The sequence below is a fragment of the Corvus moneduloides genome, chromosome 1, assembly GCF_009650955.1.
Source record: "Corvus moneduloides isolate bCorMon1 chromosome 1, bCorMon1.pri, whole genome shotgun sequence".
Taxonomy (NCBI): domain Eukaryota; kingdom Metazoa; phylum Chordata; class Aves; order Passeriformes; family Corvidae; genus Corvus; species Corvus moneduloides.
Window position 1 is genome coordinate 164,107,642 of NC_045476.1, and position 25,469 is coordinate 164,133,110.

At 49.1% G+C, this 25,469-nt stretch overlaps 1 protein-coding gene across 12 annotated transcripts in view; it reads left to right on the forward strand.

Annotated features, from left to right (window-relative positions):
- Positions 1-572: 572 nt before the first annotated feature.
- The window catches only part of ADGRB1 (adhesion G protein-coupled receptor B1), a 283,514-nt gene continuing 258,617 nt past the window's right edge, over positions 573-25,469 (forward strand). For 6 of the 12 annotated variants that reach the window (XM_032134548.1, XM_032134575.1, XM_032134584.1 and 3 more), the window contains exon 1: positions 981-1,702. The gene's annotated coding sequence lies outside the window, so the exon portion shown is untranslated. Of the gene's footprint in view, positions 592-980; positions 1,703-25,469 lie in introns of those variants that run through there. The other 6 variants (XM_032134593.1, XM_032134586.1, XM_032091577.1 and 3 more) reach the window with 2 other exon arrangements.

Sequence of the window (25,469 nt, forward strand, 5' to 3'; positions counted from 1 at the left end):
CTGGAGCACCTTCCTCAGGCTGCAAACCTGCAGGCAGCACCTTTACCCCAAAGCTGCCGGGATGTAGCACGTACCTTTCACTCCAGCCCATCTCCTCCTCCTCCACCTGCTCAAACTTTCCCTCCTCCCCCGCCAGCCTCCTGCTACCCTGGGGTGTTGCCTGGATGTGAGACCCCACTTCCCCCCCCACATTTTGGGTTAATGGAGCAAGGAGTTGAGGAGGATGCTAGGAAAGAGGTAAAATTACAATAATTAGGAAGGGGTTAATGGCTGTCGCCGTCTTCTGCCTGGGCAAACCGTGTGCCCTGGTGCAAAGGCACGGCCAAGCCGGGGTGCTGGGGGAGGTCCCCCCCATCCCCGCCCTCCCTCCCCGCAGCTGAGGGGCTGGGGAGCCACTGCCCCGCTGGTCCCCGCCGCCCTGTCCAGTGTCCCGTCCCCCTTCCCAGGCTGTCAGCTCCGGGGGAGGCTCCGGGGGGGCGATGAGAGAGCCCCAGCATCCCCCTCTCCCTCCCGGTACCCAGGCAGCGGCACCAGCGTCTCTGCGCATCCCTCTGCGGGCGAGCGGCACCTCTCCGTGCTGAGCCTCCGCAGGTTTTTGGGGAGCGGGGGGTGGGGGGGAAGCAGAAGCCTCGCCATCCTCACCACCACCATCCCGACTCCCTCTTCCTCCTGGCTCCCCGCTTAGGGCTAAGCCGTCCCGGGGAGGCTGCGCTGCTGAGCCGCCAGCGCGCTCCGGCTGCCGCTGGCTCCTCTGTTCCATCCATCCATCCATCCATCCATCCATCCATCCATCCATCCATCCATCCATCCATCCATCCTCTCCTCCAGGAGGCCAGGGGAGCATGCCCGATGCGATACCGTGTCAGTTCGGGTCCTTGCCTATAGCTGCCTGTTTTACAAAGCTCCGATCCGTGCGTGTGCGTGTGTATGTGTGTGTGCATTTCATCCCTCCCTCCTATCCCTCCCTCCCTCCCTCTCTCTCTCTCTCTCTCTCACTCTAATGTGTGATCTGGAAAGCTTATAAAAGCCTGATGTAATCCTTAATGCAGCCCCTGGCTACAAAGACTGGATCTAGTTTCAGAGAGAGAGATTCAGAAGCAGAATTAAAAAAAAAAAAAAAAAAAAAAGGAAAAAAAAAAGTGTGGGGGGAGAAGAGAGAGAAAGAAGGAAAAGCAGACGAGTGGATTTTAAACAAACATATCTTTCTGAAGAAGACCCTTCTCGCTCCTCGCTGCTGGGAAAGCTACTCTGAACCCTGCTGTATATTTTTTTTTTCCAAAGGAGAAGACTTGATTGTCTGCTTGGATCTAATGATTTACTGGCTTTTAACTGCGTTTTTCCCCTCTCCTAAGGATTCCTCAAAAAACGGCTTAATTATTTTCAGCTTTTCTCTTCCACCTGCCTGTCTGCAGAGACACCAAAGGTTCTCCCTTCCTCTCCCTCCCCACCCCCATTTCTTTTAGGATTTTTTTTTTCCCTTTTCCATTTAATACATACATATATATATATATATAAATGTGTATGTATATATATATGTAGAGGCAAGAGTGGAGGAAGCGGAGGGGGAGAGAAGCTCTGCCATCCTTTTGGACTTCACGCGCTGCCCAATGTTGGGCTGGTTACCCCTGGATATGTTGCTGGTTTCCATTTGGAATTTGACAAAGGGAAGAAGGAGGATATAAAACCTGGGGAGCTCAGCAAGGTAAGGGGCTCCCGGCCACCCTTCCTTCTTCCACGGAGGGGAGGGAAAGGGGGAACGCGACTTCTCCGGCTGCGCTTTGCCTGGAGCGCAGGGGGTTCTTCTCCATCCCCAGAGGAGACGGGGATATGGGGGCAGCGGTGGGCGCCCACTCCTCTGCTTTTGCCCCTGGAAACAGCGCCCGGAGGATGTTTTCGTCCCTTCCACTCCACAGTTTGGACTGATAGAGCGTAATTGTTCCCTGACATGGGAAGTTTTAACTTTCGTGCATGCAGGTCCTGTGGGCAAACATCAAGCACTGGTGGAAAATACTGAATGTCTGCAGGATGCGGAAGGGGGAATGCAGACGTGTCCTGGGAAAAGGAGCTGGGGACTGGGTTGTTTGGGGGGAGAGAAGGCAGCCAGGCGAGGGAAGAGGACCGGGGAATCGCGACAGGAGAGCTGCAGAGCCAGCCGGGGCTGAACTGCAAAGTGCTGTGAAGCCGCGGTGCCTTCGCGGGCAGCCCTGGGGTCCGGGACTCCTCATCCCGCAATGTTGGCAAACAAAGTCTCGGAAGCTGCCTGCCCCGGGCACGAATCTGCCCTCATCGCAGCTCCCTGCCTTCCCCCTTTTCCTTGGAGAGCTCTCGAAGTGGGGGGGTGAGGGGGGGGGTGTCCTTGCTGGCTTCACTGCTTGTGTGGCACCTACCCAGGGCTGGAGGCTACGGCTGGGGAGGCGATGAGCTCCTCGTGTGCCTCCCCAAATGCCTTTTCTCAGCACTTTGCTTCACACTGGGGGAGAAAATTAACCTTTAGCCTCTGTAGAGCTCCGAGTACGGCGCAGAACACAGACACGCTGCTCCCGGAGCTGTGCTCCTGGGGGATGCTGGCACCCAGGCATGGCTTAGCCTTTCTTGGGAAGGGGGGGGGGGGCGGGTGGAGAGAGAAGGAGTCTCCATCAGGGATGCGTAATTACAAAGCATCTTGTTCTGAATCACCCTGTGTGGGAATGAATCGCAAAATTTGTCTCTCCCTCTTCCCCCACCGCCCCCTTGCCTTTCACGGCCTGACATTCGCTGATGGAGGGTGGCTGTTGATGCATCTTCAGACTTTCACAGAGAGGTGTTTCAGCCATGGCTCTGCCAAGGCTGGGAGGAAAAGGGGAAAAGAGGGATAGAGGGGCATCAGGTAGGGGTTTCAAAGGGACTTTTCAGTCTTGGCTGAGAGCAGGCACCGGTTCCCGAATGGAAGGGAACAGAACGGGTTGCAGAAGAACTCTGCCAGGTACCTTGGGCTGTGACTCACACTCATGTCCCTGATCCTGCCCTGGCCAAGCAAACGACCCCTGTGAATCAGCTGCACGGAGAGGAGTTGGGAGGGAGGGGAGCATCAAGGCAAGGTCAAAGGGATGGAGGGCAAAAAGACACCCCCCTTCCATCCCTGACCACCCCGTCCCTTCAGAGCTGGGGCTTTCTGAGGCTCAGCCACAACCCAGCTCCAGCGCTGGGTCTGCCGAGAGCCACGGCCAGCTGACAGCTGATGGCTGAGGGAGGAGGAAGAGGAAGAGGGGAGGAAGGGGGCTGAGGAAGAGCAGAGCTACTTTGACAGATGCCCAAACCTGCGTGCGCGGCAAAGCGAAAATCGCGGCGCCTCGAAAGCCTCCCGGGGAGGAAGGCAGGGGCGCTCGGGGTGCGGGGTGCATCTCCCCAGCCCCGTTACCTGTTGATTACCTATAGGTTTTCTCTCACCTGGCCAGGCAGAGCCTGAGGAAAGCCGGGAGGGCCGAGCCCCCGACACTCCAAGGAGTTGCCTGGTGACCTCCGCCGCGTAGCGGGGAGGGCTCTGTATTAATGATGATGACTCTGCTTTGGCTGGTGCTGAAATATCTGTATTATCTATTATCAGCTGGGAGACGAGGCTGGAGGCTTCGCAGGGCTGGGATCTCATCCAAAGTCCGGGCTGCTAAAGGAAACAAACAACTCTCCATGCATATTAAGTGGGTCCCTAATTAATTAATGACTCATTAACCTGGGTCCCACAATCCTTCCTGTGCCCTAGACCTCGCTGAGGAAGAGGAAGGAGGTGGCAGGGCAGAGCCGGGGAGGTTTTTACCCTTGGAGAGTGCTGAGGAATTGCACCAGCTCAGCCAAGCCGCACTGCCAGGGGACAGGGTGGGCGCGGGGCTGAGCCTGGCAGGGGACAAGGGACAGGGAGAGGGCTGAGCAGGAAGGACATCCTGCCTGATGGCTCTCGGAGGGGCACAGAGGTGCTGAGGTAAGGGGACCCGGGGGACCTCCATACGCTGCTCCGGGTGTTACAGTGGGGTCAGGGTGCAGCATCGCTCCTGCTGTGGAGGACGAAAGGGAAGACCAGGAAGGAACTGGTCGGGGACAAGGCACAGGCAAAGCAGGAAGAGGGCTCCTAGCCCTTCTTATAGCACTTGGGATGGTGTTGCAGAGCCCTGGGAGAGGGGCTTGGAGCCCCCGTAATTGACCAGTGAAGGTGGACAGGCTCAGGGAAGGACCGGCTGCAAAGCGGAGGGGTTTTCTGTTAATGGTTGTAACCCCTTCTCCTTACATGAGGGAAAACGAGGCAGGGACGGTGTGCCAGACCCCATACCCGGGATGGGAACTGCGTGTGCGTGTGTGGGAGTCGGGGGGAGATCCTGAACCCCCATCACACCCCCAACAGCAGCCAAAGGCAACCACCACGGCTGGGGAGCACCCCCCATCCCATTCTCTGCCACCCCAGGGAGACCTGCATCGCCCTGTGCCCCGCAGGCACGCAGAGGTGCTCTGGGACACCCCCACAGCCCTTCCCTCCCTCGCAGCACCCCACAAGCCCCTTTTACAACCACCCCAAACTTAGCGAACCCACGCACACGTCCCCACTCCATCCTTCTCACAGCATCGGGACCATCCCCGCTGCAACCCCGCGGCGGGAGGGGCTGGCAAAAGGTGTCGGGCATCGCAACCTAAAGTCAGGGTCCCCCCCCAGCCTCCCCCATACTCAACCAGGTAGCGGGGGGGCTGCCGGGGGCGGCCGGGGCTTGCGGCGAGCGGCGGGGAGGTGGCGCTCGCAGCCCGGCTATCGCCGCTCGCCACCCCCGGAGCGCTCGGATGCTCGGCACAGCCCGCGGAGTGCTGCTCCCCGCTATCCCCCCCAGCCAAAAAAACCCCACCCGCACAGCTGGGGCTCGCAATAAACGCTGGCGCCCACCCCGCACCCGAAACGCGAAACCCCCGGGGTTCATTTCCCAGTGTCCGGCGTCACCTTCCCGTTGGCTTTTTGCTCCCCCCACCCCATGTTTTTTTTACCATGCTCCGCCGCATGTTTCATCTCCTCCCCTCCCCTCTTCTCCCCAGTCTCAGTATCCTTGCCAAAGTAGGGGCTTCCACGGGCTCTCCACGGGAGTGGAAGTGCTGCTGTGTTCTGCTCTGTTACCCCCATGCCCAAAATGGGGGGGAGAGGGGGGCACGGAGCCAGCCCCCAGTTCCGAGGGCTTGCTGGAGGTCTTCACACCATCCCTGGCTCCCTGCAAGTGGGAGAAAGGGATTCCCGAGCACTTTGCTCCTGGGAATCCACCCATAGCATCGTCCAGCAGGGATGGTGTCCCATCCTCGAGGGGTAGATGACAGAGGGGCTTCCCGCAGTGCCTGTGTGGCTGCAGGTGGCTTTTCTTTCCCAGTTTCTTGGGGGGAGGGAGAAGGGGGAGCAGCGTGCTCACAGATCCAGCTTCACCTCCTCCCGTAGCTCAAGTGTAGCAGAAATCCTCTGTCATCGATACCTGTTGCAGGGTATCAGTTTGGCTCATTAATTAGCTCCAGGAAAACCTGTGCTGGTAAACAAATGACTCAAAGCTTTTCTCCGGGCCTGATCCCGGGCTTGTGGAATGCTGGTCACCACCTTTCTAGGAGAGGTGCAAAAGGAGAGGAGTATTTTCCTCAAGATGGATGACAGGCTGTCTCTGGAACCAGCTCGCCTCCTCCCCTTGGAGAAAATTCACATCCCCAGGAGAGCCTTCAAAGGGAAGGGAGCTGGCACCTGGCCTGGAGGCTTGCAGGAGAGCCGTGCTTGGTGTCGCAGCATGGATTGGAATGGCTCAAATGTGGCTGCAGACAAAGCCCAGGGGTTGCCATCACATCCCAGTGTTCACCGTTCACAGGATGCACCTGAGTTCCTCTCATGACCCCTTCCCCAAATTCCCCGGGGTCCCTGCTTGCCTGGAGTTTGCTGGGATAAAAGAGAGCAGGAGGGTGATGCTCATGTTTGGGGGGAACTTGACTAAGAATTAAATGCTGATGGGGGTTGACCTCCATCCATAAATTTGGGTGGGGATTTGGGGCTCTGAAGCACGGGAAGGAAAGGACTGGTGCACAGTTCCCTCTGCAAGGTGGGGATAGGGGTCTCCTTGGTATCTCAGTTGCTTTGAACCATGTCCCTGCCAGGCAAAACAGTATTTGAGTGCCTCACCTGTGCTGGAGAGGCAGGGGCTCTTTTTGACTTGAAATGTACTGCATTCCTTTGGATTAAATACTAGGAAGAAATTCTTATTTGTGAAGGAGTTGAGGCCCTGGCACAGGTTGACAGGAGAAGCTGTCGCTGCCCCATCCCTGGAAGTGTCCAAGGCCAGGTTGGACAGGGCTTGGAGCAACCTGGGATAGTGGAAGCTGTCCCTGCCCATGGCAGAAGATTGGAACTGGATGATCTTTGAGGTCCCTTCCGACCCAAAGCATTCTGTGATTCTATGAGTCATGTGTGACCCCCTCAGATCCCAAATCCACAGGAGACCAGCCCTCTAAGTCCCAAACCACTATGGCAGGGAGCTGTGGCAACCCTCGCTTCTCCAAGCCAGGACCACCGCAGATGTCATGCTGGTCTTTAGCATCCTCCAGCATCCCAGTGTTGGAGGTCCCACCTGCCTTGTACCCTTCCTTAATGGTCCTGCTGTCTAAAAGGCAATTCTTCCACCCCATCCCTGAGCTACTACTGGGGCCATTTTGTTAGAACTTAGGAAACCATCAGCTGGAAGCCAAACTTCTCTCTTGGAGAGCAATCTGGCCGAGCAGCCCACGGGGGGAGTGTAATTCCCTTTCCCTTCCATGCACTCCGTGTGATATTTGGCTTTCTAATGTGGTTTACAGCCTGCTGAAGCTACAAAGCACAACAATAAAAAAATAAATAAATAAAGGAAAGGAAAACGAGCAGTAAATTAAGTCCCTTCAGAACATCCATTTGTCGTCACATCTCGAGTTCAGAATTTCCTCGCGGTGCCTCTTGGAGCGAGGGTTTTGTATTAGTCTGATTATGTTGAGATAATCTGTCATGTTGCTCCAGGAAGCTCTGAGGGAAGAAGAGAGAAAAAAAAAAAAGCAAAGGAGAGATAATATTTTAAATCAGAGGGCTGCTAGATTGGTGACTCTGTCTGGCAGACACACATCACTGCCCCCTTTATGAAAATTTTAATTGGTTACCTCTGTCAGAGAAAATGAGAGATTTGCTGATTTTAATTTGTTGGAGCGAATCACTCCCTGCCAATGTTATCAAAATTAAACCAGGGATGGTTTCCTACTTTCCTTCTCCTACTCCCTCTGCATTTTCTTCTGAAATATCCCTCCGTAAAAGACTGATTAAGGAGTGACCAGCTGATGACAAACGAGCTGTTGAAGTGGCAAACTCTGCCATGCTTGGTGTCATGCCTTATCCCTGAAACAAGGAGGATCAGGGAAAGCAAACGGCATCTGGAGGAAGAATGGACACAGACCTAGTAAGGAAATATAGATATTTTTGGGGAGGGGTAACAATTGGGACAGATGGGTGTCCTGTATGTTGGCTGAAGTGAGCGTATGAAACAAGATGTATAAAATAGATAAAATCCTCCTTCAGGTGTTCCAAGTACCATCGTAGTTTTTGGTTGGTGATTTACTCCAGGTAGAGCTGCTGTTTGCTGACTTGACGTGGCCTGGGAGCAGGACAGAGGAATCCTGCATGTGTTTGGGGCACCATTTCGTGCATGCCATGTGTATGTACCGCTATTTATTGTTGCCAACTCTTTCTCTGAGCACCGAGCTTTGGTCAGTGGCAGGTCTTGTGATACCTCCTGCCATGATTTCAGCACTCCCACCTGCAGACTCACCTTTTCAGCTGCCTGTTTCCAGGCTGGCTTTGCTAGATGGAGATGTTCCCTCAGTTTTTGAGCTCAGCTGGCCTATAACAAAGTCCTTGCTGTTTGCAAAATGGCTCTTTTCTTCCTCCCCTCTGTCAGCTATTAGGAATATCCCATTCCTGGCAGACGTGCCCTATTCCATATTCATTGAGAATTAGCACAGCTCTCTGTCTAAATGTTTTTGGGATAGGGGTCATCATGATAGCTGTGCTAGGATAGAGCTGGAGCTGAAGCGCTTTGTCTCTGTCCCATCTGTGCTCCTGTCTCTCTGGGGATGATCCTTTAAGCCAACAGCTCCACAGACCGCTGAAGTTTAGGTTACCCAACACCAAAACCCTGTGCCTGATTTTAAAAGCTGCTATAGTGCAATCCTCCCTGTGGGCCAAGGACATCATCACGGGGCTGATCTCAGCCCCTGCCAAACCACGTGGCTCAGGGCAGGGGTCAGGTCACACTTAATTAAGACATTGGTCTTTCTGCACGTTGGATTTCTCATTTGTGAAATGGGGCAGCCTGGCTTCCTCCTTCCCAGTGGGGCTCTGTGCCAGCTGTGTGTCCAGCTGGATGTGGTCAAACCACATTTCCTCTGGGATCCTGAGGTGAAGGGCACGGGTCGAGCACCAGGAATGATGTATTCTTCTTGCGTCTTGACTGTGAGCACATCCACCCTTAAACATTCCTCCAGAGCCATCTTTTCTTGTCCTTTCTCAGTCCTTAATTTCTTGAGGTCCTTCTACAAGTGAAGCGGGCAATTCTCCTGCACCTGCCTTGGATTCCCTCTGGATTAAACACCTCCTTTTCCAGGAGAACCTTGTGGAGCACTGCAAAATAGTCCTTTGTACAGTCCAGCCCAGCCCACTTGGATATTCCAATCTATCAAGCCTGGGGTAGGAGTCAGGCTTTATGCTGGATGTTGTTGAGCAGCAGTGTAACAATGGAGATCTCCTCCCAACAAATATCTGCTGGTTCCTGCAAATGAAAGTCGATACACCTTCACAAGGAAATCTGTCCCAGTGGGGTCTTTTGTATCGAAAGCCCTGTTGGTAGATTTATTCATTGTGCAGGGCCGTTCCCTTAACAAGTCAGTTATTCATTGGCCATTGCTCGAGGGCGTGTGGAATTTATGGTCATAGTCCTGTAATCAGATATTTTGTTATAGAGGGCTTTGCCACCACGAAAGGTCTGAATAAATCAGTATGCAGCAGGAATTGATCCTCTCACAGGCTATTTCTGGATTCAGCTCCTGCTCTAAGAGTATTTTCTCCCTTCTGGAACTATTCTACCGAAGCCTTTGCATGTTTGCGCTGTGGTCAGGCCTACCAAAGCTCTGCTTTGGTGCCTGTGTACAGACAGACACACACTTAGGTCTGTTTTCTGGGCCTGATTTTTGTCCTGAGATACTTGAGGTCCATGCTGCTGCCATTATTTCCCATCCAGAAGAAAAAAAAAGAAGAATTTTTCTCCATCACCTGACTTAAACATCTGCAGGTTGGAAAGAACTGCTTGAAAAGGCTTTAATCAACTGCCAGGGAAGAAAGGGAAATCTGATTTTGAGTAGCTGCACTGGTGCCTTAAGTACTAAAGAGCTTGGCCTGCTAATCTCCACTTCTCAGATGTTGTTCCACAATCTGATCAGCTCTATTGAGCTGAAACAAGGGTTAATTGCTAATGAAATGCTCCACACCTTCGTGCATACAAGGGAAGGGGCAAGGGTAAGCACCTCTCTTTCTGGAGCTTAGTGCGATCTCATCGTGTGCAGTTGATGGTGAGGGAATTTGGTTCTTGCATGTGTCCCAAGGATATCTGTCTGTGAAGGTAAAATCACAGCAGAGCCTCTGATTTTTATGGCAGAAATCAGGGATGGGAGGAGAGGAAAAATCTCTGTAACCTAGCAGCCTGTACTGCTGCACCCAGGTCGTGGGTGATGTTAAATGTGTAAATGTCAATGAACCTCTCCCCTGAGCAGGGCTGAGCTGTCTTGGCACTTACACTTGGGATGGAGCTCGGCAGTGCTGTGGTTCCTCAGTGATCAAGATGCTGCCTTGCAAGTGTTCTCCGAGGCACAGCATGTTTCTAGGGAAGCTCTGATGGCTGCAGGGGTGAGTTTTGGTTTAAGGAGAGTCCATGACAAAGGACATTCAGTGCCTGGTCTGCTCTGATGAATGCAGCCCAAAGGAGTGTAAGACTGTGATAAGGAACATGTGAATTACGTCCACCTGTGGGTAGACAAACCCTGAGAAGGCCAGAGGGTCTCTGAGCTGCCCATATCTCAGTAGAATCATAGAATGTCCTGAGCTGGAAGGAACCCACAAGGATCATCGAGTCCAGCTCCTAGACCTGCACAGAGCAACATCAAGAATCCCCCCATGTTGCTGAGAGTGTTGTCCAAACTGGAACTCTGGGAGTCTCCATGCTGTGACCACTTCCCTGAGGAGCCTATTCTGGTTCCTGACCACCCTCTGGATGAAAAACCTTTTCCTTTAATCCAGTCTAAACCTCTCCTGACACAGCTCCAAGCCTTTCCATCAGATCCTATCACTGGACACAGCACTGCCCTTCCAATCACATCCAAATTCCCACTTTACCACTCGCAGGTCAGCCACGAGGGCAAGTGAAGGAATAACCAGATGGTGAATGTATGTTCACTGCATATTCTGAATGTTTAAAAAAATGACATGAACAATGTTCAGTATTTCCTGTCCCGTGTCACTCGCTGGCTCCTGCCAGCTCGGGGTTTTCAGATATGTTACCAGGGATAGCAATGCTGTTGGGACTTTCAGAGTCTCCAGATGGAGATGATGCCACTACCAGCAGGAGAGATGGTGACAGGCAGAAGAGCAGCAGAGCTGGGAGGGCAAGGGGGAAGCTGGGAGAGATCCCAGCAGAATGCCAGTTGGCTGGGGGATCCAGTTAAGTGGGATGAGTGGAAACACCAGGAGGGCATCCTTGCTGGGAGAGTTGACATGATTGTAGATATACCCAAGGCATCCCTCAGGGACCAGAAACTGTGGGAAGCGCCTGCAGGCATGGAAATGCCACTGGAAGTGACATTCCCCAGATGGGCAATCCTCAGTCTGGATCTCCTCTACCAAGACCAAGGAAGATGGTGAGATGGGCTGGATGAGGTGATTTCCAGAGGTCTCTTCCACCTTGAAGCATCTGTGATTCTGTGAAGATGGGACACAACTGCTGTAGATTTTGATGCCCTCACTGGACACAGCTGCCCCCAGCAGCTGCCTCCTGGTGAGCAGGAGGTCTGCAGGGTATTTAAAGATGCAGGACAAACTCTAGGGTGGGGCTGTGTGGCAGCACCCATTGTGGTGGCCTCCTCAGAAGGGAGGAAATCTGATCGGGATTGAGGTCTGGGGGCTGAAATCTAAGCTTGTGATGTGTTTTGAGTGGAAGAAAAACCTTTTGTTATGGTGTGAGACAGCCTTACAACCCCTCAAGAAGTAGAGACTGTCCTTCCCTGTGTTGGGCCAAAGGCCTGTTTTGATGTCCTGTTGACCTGATCCCAGTTTTCTAGACAAGGCCTTTCTTGGCAAGTCCATGCCCCTTCCTCTCTCTGGAGTCTTACACCGATTTTTTGGCTGGGCTGTGACCAGAGGCAATGCTACAGCACCTTTGGTCAGAAATGTGCACATACGTTGCCCTAAGATGTGATGCTTACATTCTTTTACTCCCATATCATGAAATATTCATATTTTTGTGAATATCTTTTTCTGTTGTCCTGGGAAAAGCCTCAGCTTGTTCTGCAGTTGCTGGGAATTTTCTGGGATGTGGAACGGGGGGATGCTCCACCACAAGCTGCAACATCTCCTTCCTTGTTCTGTGGTGCTGATGGTTGGTGGGTCCCTCCCTTGCTTGGTCTGGCTTTTGACTTCTGGTTAGGAGCAATGATCTTCCCAAAAGGACCTTTAAGACCATCCTGGAGTGCCCCTGAGGCTATCACCTGACTGTCAACAGCATCAGATACACCGTGGGATGCAGTGCTGGGCATGGGGAAGATGGTTTGTGCCTTTGTTGGATTGGAGCTCATCCTAGAAGGTTCAGGGAACAGAAACACCTTTCTCTTGAGCAGGCCTTAAATGTGTTTGCAGAAGATCTCACCACAATTATTTCCATTTTGCCTGGCAAGGGGAATGTGGGGCAAAGCACTGATTTTCCTCACCTCCCTTCCCTTGCCCACAGGAGTGGTTGGATGTAAATAGGACACGGCTCTTCCCAGTCCTGGAGCTGGGTCAGCGGGCTTTGCTTGCGTGCAGGTGACAACACTGGGGCGGGACAGGGAGGCTGGCGCTAAACACAACGGCCACGAGCGCCTCGGATGCGCCACACCAGGCACGGCTCCCTTTCCTGTGGACTCAAAACCCTCCCTGTAACCTCCTGTTCTCATAAATGCAATTTATGAGCTGCAAGGTGCCCAGCAGGCCACGGCAAGGTGGTTATTAAAACCCCAGCTTCCCACCTCAAATTACAACCCAAATGCTGTGTTTGTTTCCCACTCAACACCGTCCCTCAGAGGTTTTCTTTCAGTGCTGAGCCCTTTTGAAGCTGCTGTCGATTACAGAGCAGGCAGTGTAATCCGGGGGGAAGGAAATCAATCACCCCGGCGCAGGGGTCAGAATTGGGGTGGGGGATTAACAGTGCTACCCAGCCATCCTTTCCACTCAGGGGCCCATCCTGCTCTGGAAGTGTCGCTCTGATGGCTGCAGCTCCTTAGACAGTCAGGGAAAGAGCATTTCAAAGAGGGTTTTTTCCAGGCTTCCAGCCTGGAAGGTGACTTTGGGGGTGTAATTATTCTGTCCAGTCACCCTCATCAAGCACCGGTATCTGGGGCTCTTCCCGAACCCTGGTTTTCTCTGTGGAGACTTGTTCCCTGGGTCATCAAAAGAGTGAATCGTTTAAAGTTATTATGCTTTATTTCTTCCCAAATTGTTGATCAACACTGTCTTGTGTCTCTGCACTTTTCCTGATGAGCCCTTTTGGATTTCCATCACTTGATCACCGTGGGTTGCACAACACCAAATATGAGCATGGCCAATGGAGAGCTCCTGAGCACTGAGGCAGCTGCTTGGTCTGTGGCTTGAATTAGGTGGAAAGTGAACCTTTGGCAGAGGTGAGGTCAACATCTGGGTTGTGCTTCACCTCCAGCTCAGCCCTTTTCCTCTGTGAAGCTCCTGGAGAGCTGCTGCTATCTCTGAACTGTTTGTTTGCACCCTTTCCCTCAGGAAAATTTATTTATTTATTTGGATATCAGGGCTTCTGCTGGTGAGTCTTGTCCTCCACATGTTCTTGACTTGATCCACAGCAGGGTCTGGATGTCTGCAGTACTTGGATTTTGCCAAATATTAGCCACAAACACCTTTGAAATGCACAACAGCACAAAGCCTGGCATTTTTGCAGTGGTGTGATAGGCAGATTTGGGAGGTGGGGGACACCAGCCTGGCCCAGCCCAGTGCACAGTCTGCTGATTAATGGGTTTATTTCATAGAATCTGTAGTGAACTATTAGCTACAGTAACTATTCTTCCCCTTTAAGAATAAAATCTCTGACATTGGTAAATATTCAAGGTGAGAGGACAGCAAGGAGACCTGGGTAGATAGGATGCTGTTGTTGGCACCACAGTGGCTGGTAGAGGTTCTGACTGAGGTTGAGCATGGCTGTGCTCTGTAAAATCAGATTTTTTAGGACATCTTTCCTCCTTAATTCAGGAGTGGAAGTGGGTTTCACCTTGGGACCATCAGAGTTTCTTTTTCTTCTGATTAATCCTTGCAAGTACTTCGCTGCCCCAGCATCTCTTGTGTGTACAGGGATACGAACCCCTGCAGATGTTCAGTCAGTGAAATATCACATCAAATATTAATCAATAATACGTGTCAGGGCTTGTTCTTTGATTCAGAGACCTGGTGCAACTCGCTGCCACAGAACAAAACTCCCTCTGTCTCCCCACCTGTGACTTAGTCTTGACCCTAAGGTTTATTAGGAATAATCCCTGCCCCATGCCATCCCCTGGCTAGAGCTTTGTGTTTCCTGGGTAGCAAGTCCATGGTGTGAATGGATTCCACACAGAATCATGGAATATCCTGAGCTGAAAGGGACCCACGAGGACCATCGAGTTCAGTTCTTGGGACAGTTCATCAGATGGTTCCTGAGACTGGGCTCTGTCCCTGTGCAGTCCAATTGCAGGCAAAAATGCCATTACTGAGTGAAATAATGCTAATAAATAATGAGTGACCAGGAGGAAAAGAAAGGCCAACATGAGAAGGGAGCCATTGGCTTCCATGTCCAGTCACAGTGGGGTGTGGCGGCTCAGATGAGTCTCCAACATAACCTTGACCGTCTGGGCAGCTTTCCTGAATCGGCTTGCTGTTTCATAGAATCACAGAACTGCTAAAATTCAAAAAGACCTTTAAGATCACCAAATCCAAACGTGAACCCAGCACCACCACCACATTCACCGTCATCCATGTCAACACATTTTTGAGCACTTCCAGGGATGGTGACTCCACCACCTCCCTGTGAAGTCCATTCCGATGTTTTACAACCTTTACCTTGAAAAACAAAAATCCCAATATCCAAACTAAAACCTAATCTAAATCTTCGATTAGTGTTTGTGGCTCGCAGGGCAACACCAGCCCAGTGTACACAGAGGAGAGACAGCCAGACCTGGCAGCACTTTTTTTGTCCAAGTTTCAGGGACTTTCAGTATCTGGGAAGGCTCTTGGCTCCTCCTTTGCACCACTTCTCAGCAGTAATGAGGTAACACACCACTGACTTCCCTGAGCATCTGTTTCATGGGGGAAGTGATTTTCCTCACTGCTGTACTGATTGGAAGTGGAACAGCCTTCAGTCCTGTGCTGTGTTCCGGGGGGCGCTGAGTCTCTCACAGGCTCAGAGAGCTTTTATCCGTGAATACCAGCCTGTAACCCAGCAGTGGCTTCGAAACCATATCTGCTTGTGAGACAAAACCTGATAATTTCTGGCCATTCAAAAGCATTCAGGAACATCCTAAATTGTGTCCTCTGGGCTGGATTACAATGTCAAGTCTTTTGTATTTCAGATTCTCCTGTATGATTATGGGAGCAGGGGGATGGAGTCAGTACGTGAGCAATCAAGGACTTTCCATCGCCTTTTTCACCACCACTGTGGCATTTAGATGAACCCCAGGGTACTTTCTAACCCTCTCCCCCTCTCGTGCTGTAGTAGGGCTTGGTAAACTAAACAGGGATAGGACACAGATCCAAAAACTGCCCTGCTTTTGTGCAGACTGTTAAATTTTTAGAAATGTTTTAGAACATCTTCTGAGGCAGCATCCTCTCATCCCAAGACTGGTGGCTGTTCAGAGGAAAACCTGGCCAGCAGCTGTTCCCAGCAGGGACATGAGTCACCTTCTGGCAGGGAGAGGGGCAAAATCCTCAGCTCTTGTTGCCCTGTGTTCATTTTAAATCAAGCAGCAGCTCATGGACTGAGCTGGGTGGAGATGCCTGTCTGGGGGCTCCTCTCTGCACTGTAACATCCCCCTGCCACAATGCACTTTTACAGCTCCATAGATCACTCAGTAAAAACCACATTTAATTCTATGGTAAGGTCACTTTTTATTTAAAAGGGACAGGATGGATTTAATTTATAATCCTCTCCAATTTTATGGCTTGCATTTAGAGTTATATCTATCATGTAGTGCCAAACACGTATTATAAAAATTGATTCCCCCTTTTCTCCTCCCTAGATTTGCTGTGTCAGGCGGATTCTGGTTGCCATCCCCTTTGCTTTAAGCCAGCAGATAGACTGAGGTGGATCTAAACATCAGGGATGACATCTGGGACTGCAAAGTGCAAGTTTATAGGGAATGGGACTGGCCCAGATCTATTCCTGGGTGTTTGGGAAGGAAGATGGTCTCTGCCAGCCTGCCACAATGCAGGACAGGAGGGCAGAGCTGCAGTCTGCAGGGGAAAATGCAGCTCAGAGTCAGGGCGAGGTGCAAGGGGTTAGTGGGTGACCTGGTGTTGCTGTCTTCATGCAGGTCCTGACGTGGTGCTGTGATGTAGGCACATCCTCTAAATTCAACAGCAAATTTTAGGCAAGGGACATAATGTTCAGAGGAGGTCGTAGAGAAGAATCATTACTTTTTTTTATTCCAGGAAAGTTTTTAGACAATTTTAAGGGAGCAGCAGTGAGGTTGAAGGAGGGAAGAGAGGGAATGGGGTGACACCAGTAAGAATCAGACTAAATGTTCTACCTGATCCTCACTTCCAGCATCTGTATTCTGCACCCACACCTCGACACCTCGTCATGTGTATCACACCTTAAATAAATTGAGAGGTCTCTTTGCAGAGCAGTGGACATCAGAGAGGGGCAGACAAAGAAAGCCAGCAGAAGGAACTGTGATTGTTGTGAATTGTTATGAACTTCGGACAGAGCTGGTGGGTTCATCCCACGACGACTCCGTGGATGCTGTGACTTGTGGCAGGAGTTGGGTGAAGCTGTCAGAGAGATGCCTTCCCTTGATTTAGACACTTCCAAGAGGTGATAAATGGAGCACTTAGAGGGAGATTTGAGCCTCCAGTCAGGGCTCTGACAGGAAGAGGGAGCCTGGCTCCTGCTGGGAGCACCCCCATATCATGGTCCACTCTCTGGAAAGGCAGCAAGGGGGTGATCTGCTTCCCTCTCTTGCAGCTGCATTCCTGGGGCGACATTTTTCTATTTCTGTGATTAAGTTGTGCTCATAACATCCCTACCAAACCCCCTGGACAGGCTGTTAACTGCCCTTTAAAGCTGAGCTGGGGAGAAATGAGCCACATTTGCCTACACACAGCCCTGGCCACACTTGATTGAGTGACTGCAGTAAAACTCGAGCTATAAATAAAACACATGTGCCTGTGTCCACAGTGGTGTTCTCCTGAGAAGATGTCATTTGCTTCAGGACTCCAGTGAAATATCCATATTTTCAGCCTCTGTTTTTATTAATGAGTGGATTTTTTTTTTAATTGTGGGTTTTTTTTCTGATGTTGGTTTTTGTTTGATTATATATGCTTTAATTTCTTTTTTGCAATGAGAACAGGGTAGCACAGGACAGCCGGTTTAAAACAGCAGCATGAACAAGGTGCTAAGGGATCAAAAATACTTGGTAGTGGTGAGGGACAAGCACGATGCCAGGGGTGAGGAGGGACCTCTCATTCCTTGAGCAGGGTCACACTGCTGCTCCTCCTGAGGCTCTTCCCTAAAAGCCGCAGCCAGGCTGGGTTTAACTGGCAATAGAACAATCTTCTCTGAGTGTTTCATGGGCCTGAATGGAGAGATCTGTGGACTCATCTTTGCTCACTGAGTAATGAAACACAGACAAAAGAAAATAATTTGGAAATTATGAAACTGAAGCCTGTCAAATTTGAGTTGCTTAGTTTTTTGGGGGTTTTTGGTTTTTTTTTTTTTCTTTTTTTTAATCTTGAATATGGACCGTGATGAGGCTCTTTAGTGATTCAAAAATCATACCCGGGTTTTATTTTAAGTATTACTTGTACTTGTTTCTTAATATTACCTGTCTTTCATAATCGCAGAACTTGAGAAATTTTGATCTGAATGCCAGGTATTACGAGAGTGGTGGAATGAGAATCTGAGAGGAGAGATATGTCAGAAAAGAGCAGGAGATTACCAAACGGTAATAAGGACTGAATACAGTCTCCATGGGGAGTGAAGGATTTGCCTCTGCATCTTTTCTTTTGGTCTCCAAGGAGCTCTGTCTCTGGAACAGCAGCATCTCAGAAACTGAAAGCAGCAGTTCACAGGGAATGAAGGTCTCTCTGGCACTGGAGCCACATCTATCAGCATCCTGGCTGAAAAGGACATGTAATTTAGGTTCATTGTGCATGTGAAAATTGAAAATCTGATTTTTTTTCACTTAAATTTGCCAAAAATTAGACAATGGAAATGCACCAAGTTTTGACTTGTAGGTGAGATTTAAACACGGGATAGAGGCTGAGTCACACCTGTAGGGAGAAAAGCCCTAAAGAACCTCATCCCTCTGCTGTAAATACGGGGGTTAATGCTTGGACTCGATGATCTTTGCTAACCTTAATGAATCTGTGATATGCTCATGGTACCTGTGATGGGGAGAGTGATGACTGCAGGAGGAATGTGAAGGTAGGGTTGAGGGGGAGAGACATCATGGGATAACAAAAACAGGAGAAGATCAGGGGTCACTGCACTCAGAGTGATCGTTTCATCACGTGGTTCATATTTGCCCATTTGCAAAGATTTCTGCCATGTTAAAAGGGGCGGGAGATGGTTCTGGATGTGCCTTTCATCTCTCCTGGGTACATTCACCTTGACATCAAGAAGAAAGTCAGCCAGGAGGGAAGTGAGTGGAGAAGAGATTTCTGTCCCCATTTCTGTGGTGTTCAACCCCCCTCCAGAGGTTTTACCAGGAGATTGTGGCTCAGAGAAGGAGACAGCTCAGAAAGGACAGAGGAGAATCATAGAATGGTTTGGGTTGGAAAGAACTTTAAAGATCATTCTCCAATGAGAAGTTCTGCTGGGCTTGGCCAGAGCAGTTTAAATGTGTTCCAGCTTTTATCATTCTATATCTTATCAGGAGGAGGTTGCTCCTTGGAATTTGCCCTGGACCCCTAAAATTTGTGTATCCTTGAGGATAAGGCATTAGAGCTGGAGGACCTTAAATTGAAAATGGGCGGAGAAAAGGAAGGAGTCTCTGCTGCCTGCAGAAGGCCATCAGTCAGACTTGCAGGCTGTCACCTGAGTCCTTGAGCCACTGGAGACTTTGATGTAAGGTTAGACAAGAAAACTTCCACTTGGTTGCTGATGAGTCACCAAACACCTGAGAGGAAACAGCAAGGAGGCATCTCAGGGGTGGAGAAAGGCAATAAAGCAAAGCCCCCGTTGTGTCCAGCTCTACAGATGGAAGCTGCAGAGGGGTGAGGAAGTTTCCACCTCTCTGCATTAAAGACACAAGGACAGAACTGGAAGGCCACTTCCCAGAGGCCGTTGCCTTCCTAATGAAATCCACCTCAACAGCAGCAGGGAGATTTCCTTCTTAATCATACAAGATTCACTGTCTGGGACAATAATGTTTCTGGTGGCTAAAACCTCAAGCCAGGTATATTTTTTCTGCCAGATCAAGCCTGTTTATTCTCGTAGCATCATTACCCTTTAGTATAAAGTTTTTTTTAATTCTCTTGGTGCTTCCTTCTCAGAGTTTTAATTATAGCATTTTAATTTTCTCTTCATTTTCCTTTTGCAACGCCAAGTGCACCAGGATCTTGTGGCAAGTCTGATCATCTCAGTGATCTTTCTCTGCAACCCTGTCTCACTGTGAATTCATGTTTCTTGAACCCAAGCACAAAAATAGATAAAATATTTTAGACATGGTCAAAGATAGTGTCTTCCTAATATCTGGAAACCTGGCAATATTCCCTCTCACTATGTCCTAGATTGATACATTGCCTTTTCCACAGCATGTTATTTGTTTTTACCCAATCTGTATCTTTATCTTCTGCTTTTTTTTTTTTTTTCCTGCTCCGCTGAAATCACTTCAGTCTTTTTCAGCTTTTAGCTTAGGAATGTCCCCATTATCTAAATGTGACGGTGTAACTCTCACGTCACACCTGGGAAAACTAAGGCAGAGGCAAAAAAATTACTTGACCTTCACGAAGGAGGTGGCAAAGCTTCGCCAAAAGCAAGGAGAGAGATTCCTTGGACACCAGGCTGCTGTTGGCATCAGGGCTTTGTCCTGCCCCGAGTTCCCTGTGAGGCCGATGAAGTCGAGGTTCCAATGCCTCCCCGTGGGCAGAGGCTGCCTCTTCCAGGCAGGAATTCTTATAAGGAGCCTGGTTGTTTTCCCTGCCCCTCAGCCTGCATCCCCCGCTCCCTCCTTCGCCGGGTCAGGGATGAATGGGAAGAGAGAGGCTCTGAGTGGACTCTGTTCTCCAACCCCAGTCGCTGCTGAATTTCAAATAACTCCCCAAACAAAACCCAAACAAGCAGCCCCTTGTGTTCCTCTATCTCCTCTCTCTTTGGCCTTTAGTCACCAGGCTTGGCAGCAGCGCTGCTCTTCTGTGGCTCGTCACATGCAAGGCGGGGAGGATGGGCGGCTTTGTCGTCCTTCTCTTTGCTCAGGGGTCTGAAACAACAGAGCCCTTTGCCTTGTTTGCTTTGCCGGGGTAGGAGGGAGCGGGGCCAGAGGAAGGACGAGGTTGGTGTAACCCCTGGCAGGGTTTTTGGTGAGCAGCAAGGTGAAGGTTTGTACATTCGGAGGTGTGATTGCCACTGCCCATCCTTGTCCCCTGCCTCCCTTGTGCTGGTGGGGACTGCTCTCCTCCTTGGAGAGGGCAGTGGGAAGGTGCTGGGTGCTCGGGGAGAGGAAAAGGTGCTGTTCCATGCCTGAGGACAGAGCATCCCTCTTGTCCCAGGAGGATTTGCCAGCTGGCAGGGGTGTGCCAGCTGCAGAAATCATGGCTCAGGTAGCAGTGAAAGGGGACAGAGGGACAAATCCAGCTGGGAGCTGTGGTTTGTCCACGGTGCTCATATCCTGAGATATGTGGGGTGGATGCCATTCTCCTGGCAGGGGTGAGAGTGTGGTGGAGTGGGAAGGAGAAAAACACAGCTGCTCCCATCACCTCTGCGCCACTGCTCCCTGAAGCTGCTGGGGCATGGCAATCACGGAGAGAGGGCCAGGTCAATACACGTGATCTGAGCAGGAGGATTTTAGGGTTCTCGAGACCCTGAAACTCATTTTACTCATTATCCAAGTTGGAGTTGAACTCCTTCACCCTGCAGGGAGAGAATCTCTCCAGACAGTGTGGTGGGGTCAGACTTATTGGAGACTGGGGCAGCTCCTTCTGACCTCTCAATTTTCAGCAAGCCAAGTCGCATAGACTGGGACAGTGCAGCATTTTCTGCCAAAAAAAAAAAAAAAAAAAAAAAAAGAGGGGGGATTTAGCACTATTTCTTTCTCTCTTGTGTCTTAGACCAGAAAAGGCCTCTGTGCAAAGCTCACTCAAGATCCACTGTGAGTCTTTGGCAGCATATTGTGGTGTTGTTCACTCTGCTGTGCTCAGGCACAGGTCTCCTTTCAGCCCAGCTTTCCCTGAGTGAGAGGAGCAGCTCATCCTGCCAGCCCTCTTGGAGTTGACTTTAAACAGCAGGACACGACCCCTGGCTTGTGATAGGGGATATTAACTCCTGACCTAAATAGGGAAAAAGAGCTTGAAGTTTATGGAAAGCCTCTCCCACTGGTCCGAGGAAAAGCCAGATGGCTTCTGCCTGCGATCTATGGAGAAAGACATCATTCATGGATTATCCATGAGGAGGGGTCTAAGGGAGGTTGATGCCTTTGAAAACTCATGGGGTGGGTCAGGAGACTCTGTCTTGTGGATAAATACAAGTTTTCCTTCTGCACAGCTCATCACTTCTGCGCTTTTTTTTTTTTTTTTGGTTGGGAAAAACAACATCCAAGCCATTGTGGTGTTGTTGGTCACCACCGCTGAAAGGCTCACAGGGAAAATGCACAAACCAGGTATAACTGGGGGGTGGTGCTAAACCTTGGGCTAACACAGGAATTCGTGGATGAGGTTCAATGGCCTCGTTCTGCCTGAGGACAAACTGCATGAACATAAATGTCTCTTCTGTCATTTTTTTAATATATATATATATGTAAAAAACCCCCAAAATATTCAGGATGTTTTATGAGAAATTACCCAGACTTAGTAAGTACCATCCCAGTGTTTCTCTCAAGCTGAAGGAATAATCCCAAAAAATTCCTTGAGAAAGTGCTTCATGGTAGTTGATTTTGCATCTGTTGCTCTGCACCCAACACTGACTTCCTGTGCTGGGCTGCTGCCTCTGTGTGATGCTCCACTGCTTCTGCAAGGATTTGGCTTTTTCCAGTTCTACTCAATACTCTCATTTTGACAGGGAGCTCCTATTAATAAATCTTCTTCTATATCCCTAAATATGGTCTCTACAGCTAACTATATATATGGAATAGGAAACACCTCCAACTGGGAATGGTGTGGAAGGAGTCTTTTACTGCTAGGCAACCACTTGGAATCCAAGGCTGCAAATTGTTACTCAGGCTATGACAGCTCCTTAACCCCTGAGCTCTTCTGCTGCTGAAACTGGGAAACAAGAGGCATTTTGGAATGAAGGTGAATTTGTTTCAGAGAGAAAATTCAAATCCATTCAATCTGTTTTTTCTCTAATTTGATTGGAAAAAAATGAGCTGGTAAGGGTAGTTGTAACAATAACACACATACAATTTAATAGTATCAAAAATACATTTTTTTTATTGTTAATGTTAATAAAAATAAAAGCCCAGTTAATCTCCTTCCTTCCTTCCTTCCTTCCTTCCTTCCTTCCTTCCTTCCTTCCTTCCTTCCTTCCTTCCGAATTCCTTCCGAATTCCTTCCTTCCGAATTCCTTCCTTCCTTCCGAATTCCTTCCTTCCGAATTCCTTCCTTCCTTCCGAATTCCTTCCGAATTCCTTCCTTCCTTCCGAATTCCTTCCTTCCTTCCTTCCTTCCTTCCTTCCTTCCTTCCTTCCTTCCTTCCTTCCTTCCTTCCTTCCTTCCTTCCTTCCTTCCTTCCTTCCTTCCTTCCTTCCCCCTCTCCCTCCCTCCCTCCCTCCCTTCTTTTCCCTAAATCCATTAGTAAAAGACTTTTTAATTTTTGTGAACCATTTTTTTCACTAAAAACACATTATCTCAGAACTAATTTTTAGCCAGGGGTTTTTGCCAAACTCTCTTTGCCTGTCATATATTAATGATCCCTTCACTTGACTTCTATACCAAATTATATTTGATAAAATATAGATTGTGAATCATGATCATTTCACTCATAAAGTGGTTCAAGCAAGTCTTCGTATAACAAGTACAGGAAGTTTTCCAAGATTTTTAAAAAATGAGATATGTTGGTTATATAATAACACTTCCAAATACACATTTTGGGATTTTTGAAGTCTTATTTCAGATTGGGGTGTGCACATATTTCTCCACCTATACACATATACATACATTTAATTCTGCTCCTTTTGTGAGTAGCTGATCAGAACAAAGAGATGACAAGTGCTGAAAAGTTGATAAAAACCAAGGTATTTTTTCACAATGTCCCAGGCACTGGAGAAGCTCTCTATGAATAAGGAAATAAGAGGCAGTAAATTACTCTTACAGCTTCGAAACTGTTGCCTGCTCTTCCTCCTCCTCCCTCCAACCCAGGTCCCCCAGATTTATGAAATCTGGAGATTCTCCATCTGTAGAAGGAGTTTGATAAGAAAAAAATATCAGATGGTGGTAAGACAAGAATGTCATGGATAATAAGGAATTGGAAGATTTACAAAACATGTTGAAGGTTGCATGAGAATCAAATTCTGAAAAACGGATACTAAGAGAAAAATATTGATTTGTTTTTTTAAAAAATATTAAAATAAAGGTTACAGAGCTGCTGGAATTGAAACAGGATTTACCATGCAGATCACTGCACTTTTGGTTTTTTCCTTACCTGGAAAAGGACATTCTCTTTCCCTATAGTGACTTTTGCATGACCTAAATCACAAAAATCAAAAAGCAGTTGCTTTCGGCATAAACAGCCTCAGTGCCATCCCAAACAGCCTGAATGTGTGAGGATTAAAAGCTCTGCTAGAAGGGTACTTGCATTACTAATTACTATTTGTCATTAATGGCCAATCAGAGTGTGAAGAATGACTTTGTGTCTTCTCCTCCCATGACCTGTGTGAGTGAGTCCCACTGGCTCTTTACTCCCATGAAACATTTTCCTCCTATCCATCTTAAATAACTGCCCTGCTGATTTTCTGGAGTATCAACCAAGAAGGCTGAAGCTCTGTGTGTTCCTTTTCTTCTCACTTGTGCATTTTTTATACTTAGAATTTGTCTGCTGGGTTAGAAAAACAGTAAAAATAGAATAAAAAAAACATTAAAAACTTTGATAGATTTTGATCTTGTCCACTTTGATGCTAAGGGAGCATCTCTTCCCTGCTCCTCTAAATTGAGGTTTCCACCCTCTATATAAGCAAAATCACAAGATTTCCACATAAAATATCTGTGGTCAGGAAAAAAGTCCAAATGGAGATTAATTACCTCATCTTTCATCAGAGGATAATGTGCTCCTGATCCAAGACTTCCAACTCCCACACTTGCAAAAGGTGTTTTGTAGCATCGAAGCTAAGCCAGGGAACTCAAAACCCAAATTTTGAGCCATAAACTCTTTCCAAGGCAAGATCTCCATGAACGCAAGCTGTATGGAAGGGTAACTCAAGGTCAACTCTAATTTAATCTCTTTGTCTTTCTTTATGGAGTGTGTTGGCTGAAAGCCTGATGAGAAGAGGTGACTGGGGGATTTATAACATCTCATTATTGTCCATTTACACTTCTGCTTTCACCCACAGGTGGCCAAAAAGAGCTAAAAGCCACAGCTGGAGTCCCAATATCCCTGAGTCACTGTTAATGTTGGTTTAAATGCCCAGGTAATTTTGGAGGAGAGTTATAGGCCATGTTTTGCCCACCTGGTATGCGAAGGTGGATTAATAAAGCCTCTCCAGGGAGTCTGTAACTCCATGGAGAATCAGAGTTGTTGAACCTACCTGGAGCAAGATGAAAGATAGGGAGGGGTATGTCAGGGGTAGAGCAGCATCAGGAAATGATCTGAGTAGCCTGAAAAATCTGTGTAACTGCAACTGTAACAACACACCAGACAACAACTTTTATTAAAAAGAGCTTCAGCACAAGTCCCCAAAGCACCCCAACCTCAGAATGACAGAATTAAATAGGTTGGAAAAGACTTCTGAGGTCATCGAGTCCAACCAATGACCCAACCCCGCCATGTCAACCAGAACACGGCACTGTCCTGGCTTTCCTTGAACACCTCCAGGGATGGTGACTCCACCACCTCCCTGGGCAGCCCCTTCCAAAGGACAGTGATTAAAAAGTCTGATCTGGACTTGTCTGGATGTGGCTCCCCACACATTCAACAGACAGCCCAGTAAAGCACGGGCAAACATTTGGTCACAGGTCTTCCCCAAAACTCTGCTGAGCCCGTGGATGTCTTGAAAACCCTCCAGCCAAAATAAATAAAGCTGCCACCGACTTTCCCAACACAGAAATCATCAAGTTTGTGTCACTGAGTTTGTCTAACCAACAGGGACTCCTCAATCCACCTTTTTTCTTGAGGACATCCCACATCTCCTCATTCTCTCTGCAGAGGGGGGTCCATTTTATGCTGATTTATGTCTTGATCTCTGAAAGCAGCTCCAAATCTCTTGTGCCACAGCATTTTCCGTGCTTTGGAAGGATGCTGAGGATCCTTCAAAACCTTAAAAACAGTATTTTTGGTATTGACCACTTGCAACAAACAGATGTCCTGGGTGAAGGATGGACAAAGATGCCAGACTGGAGGGAGAACAATGGGTGACACAAACGAGGTTCAATAGTTCCCTTTTTGCCACAACTCTCTCAAGCTTTGAGCCCTCCCTGTAAATTGTGAACAGGGAATGAGCGGAAGAGAATTTTTAGGTGCTAGTGGTGCCAAGGGGAACAGACTCTCTTGAAGGTTGGCAGAACACTGACATTTGATCAGCTGCGGTAATGGAAAATTACAGATCTT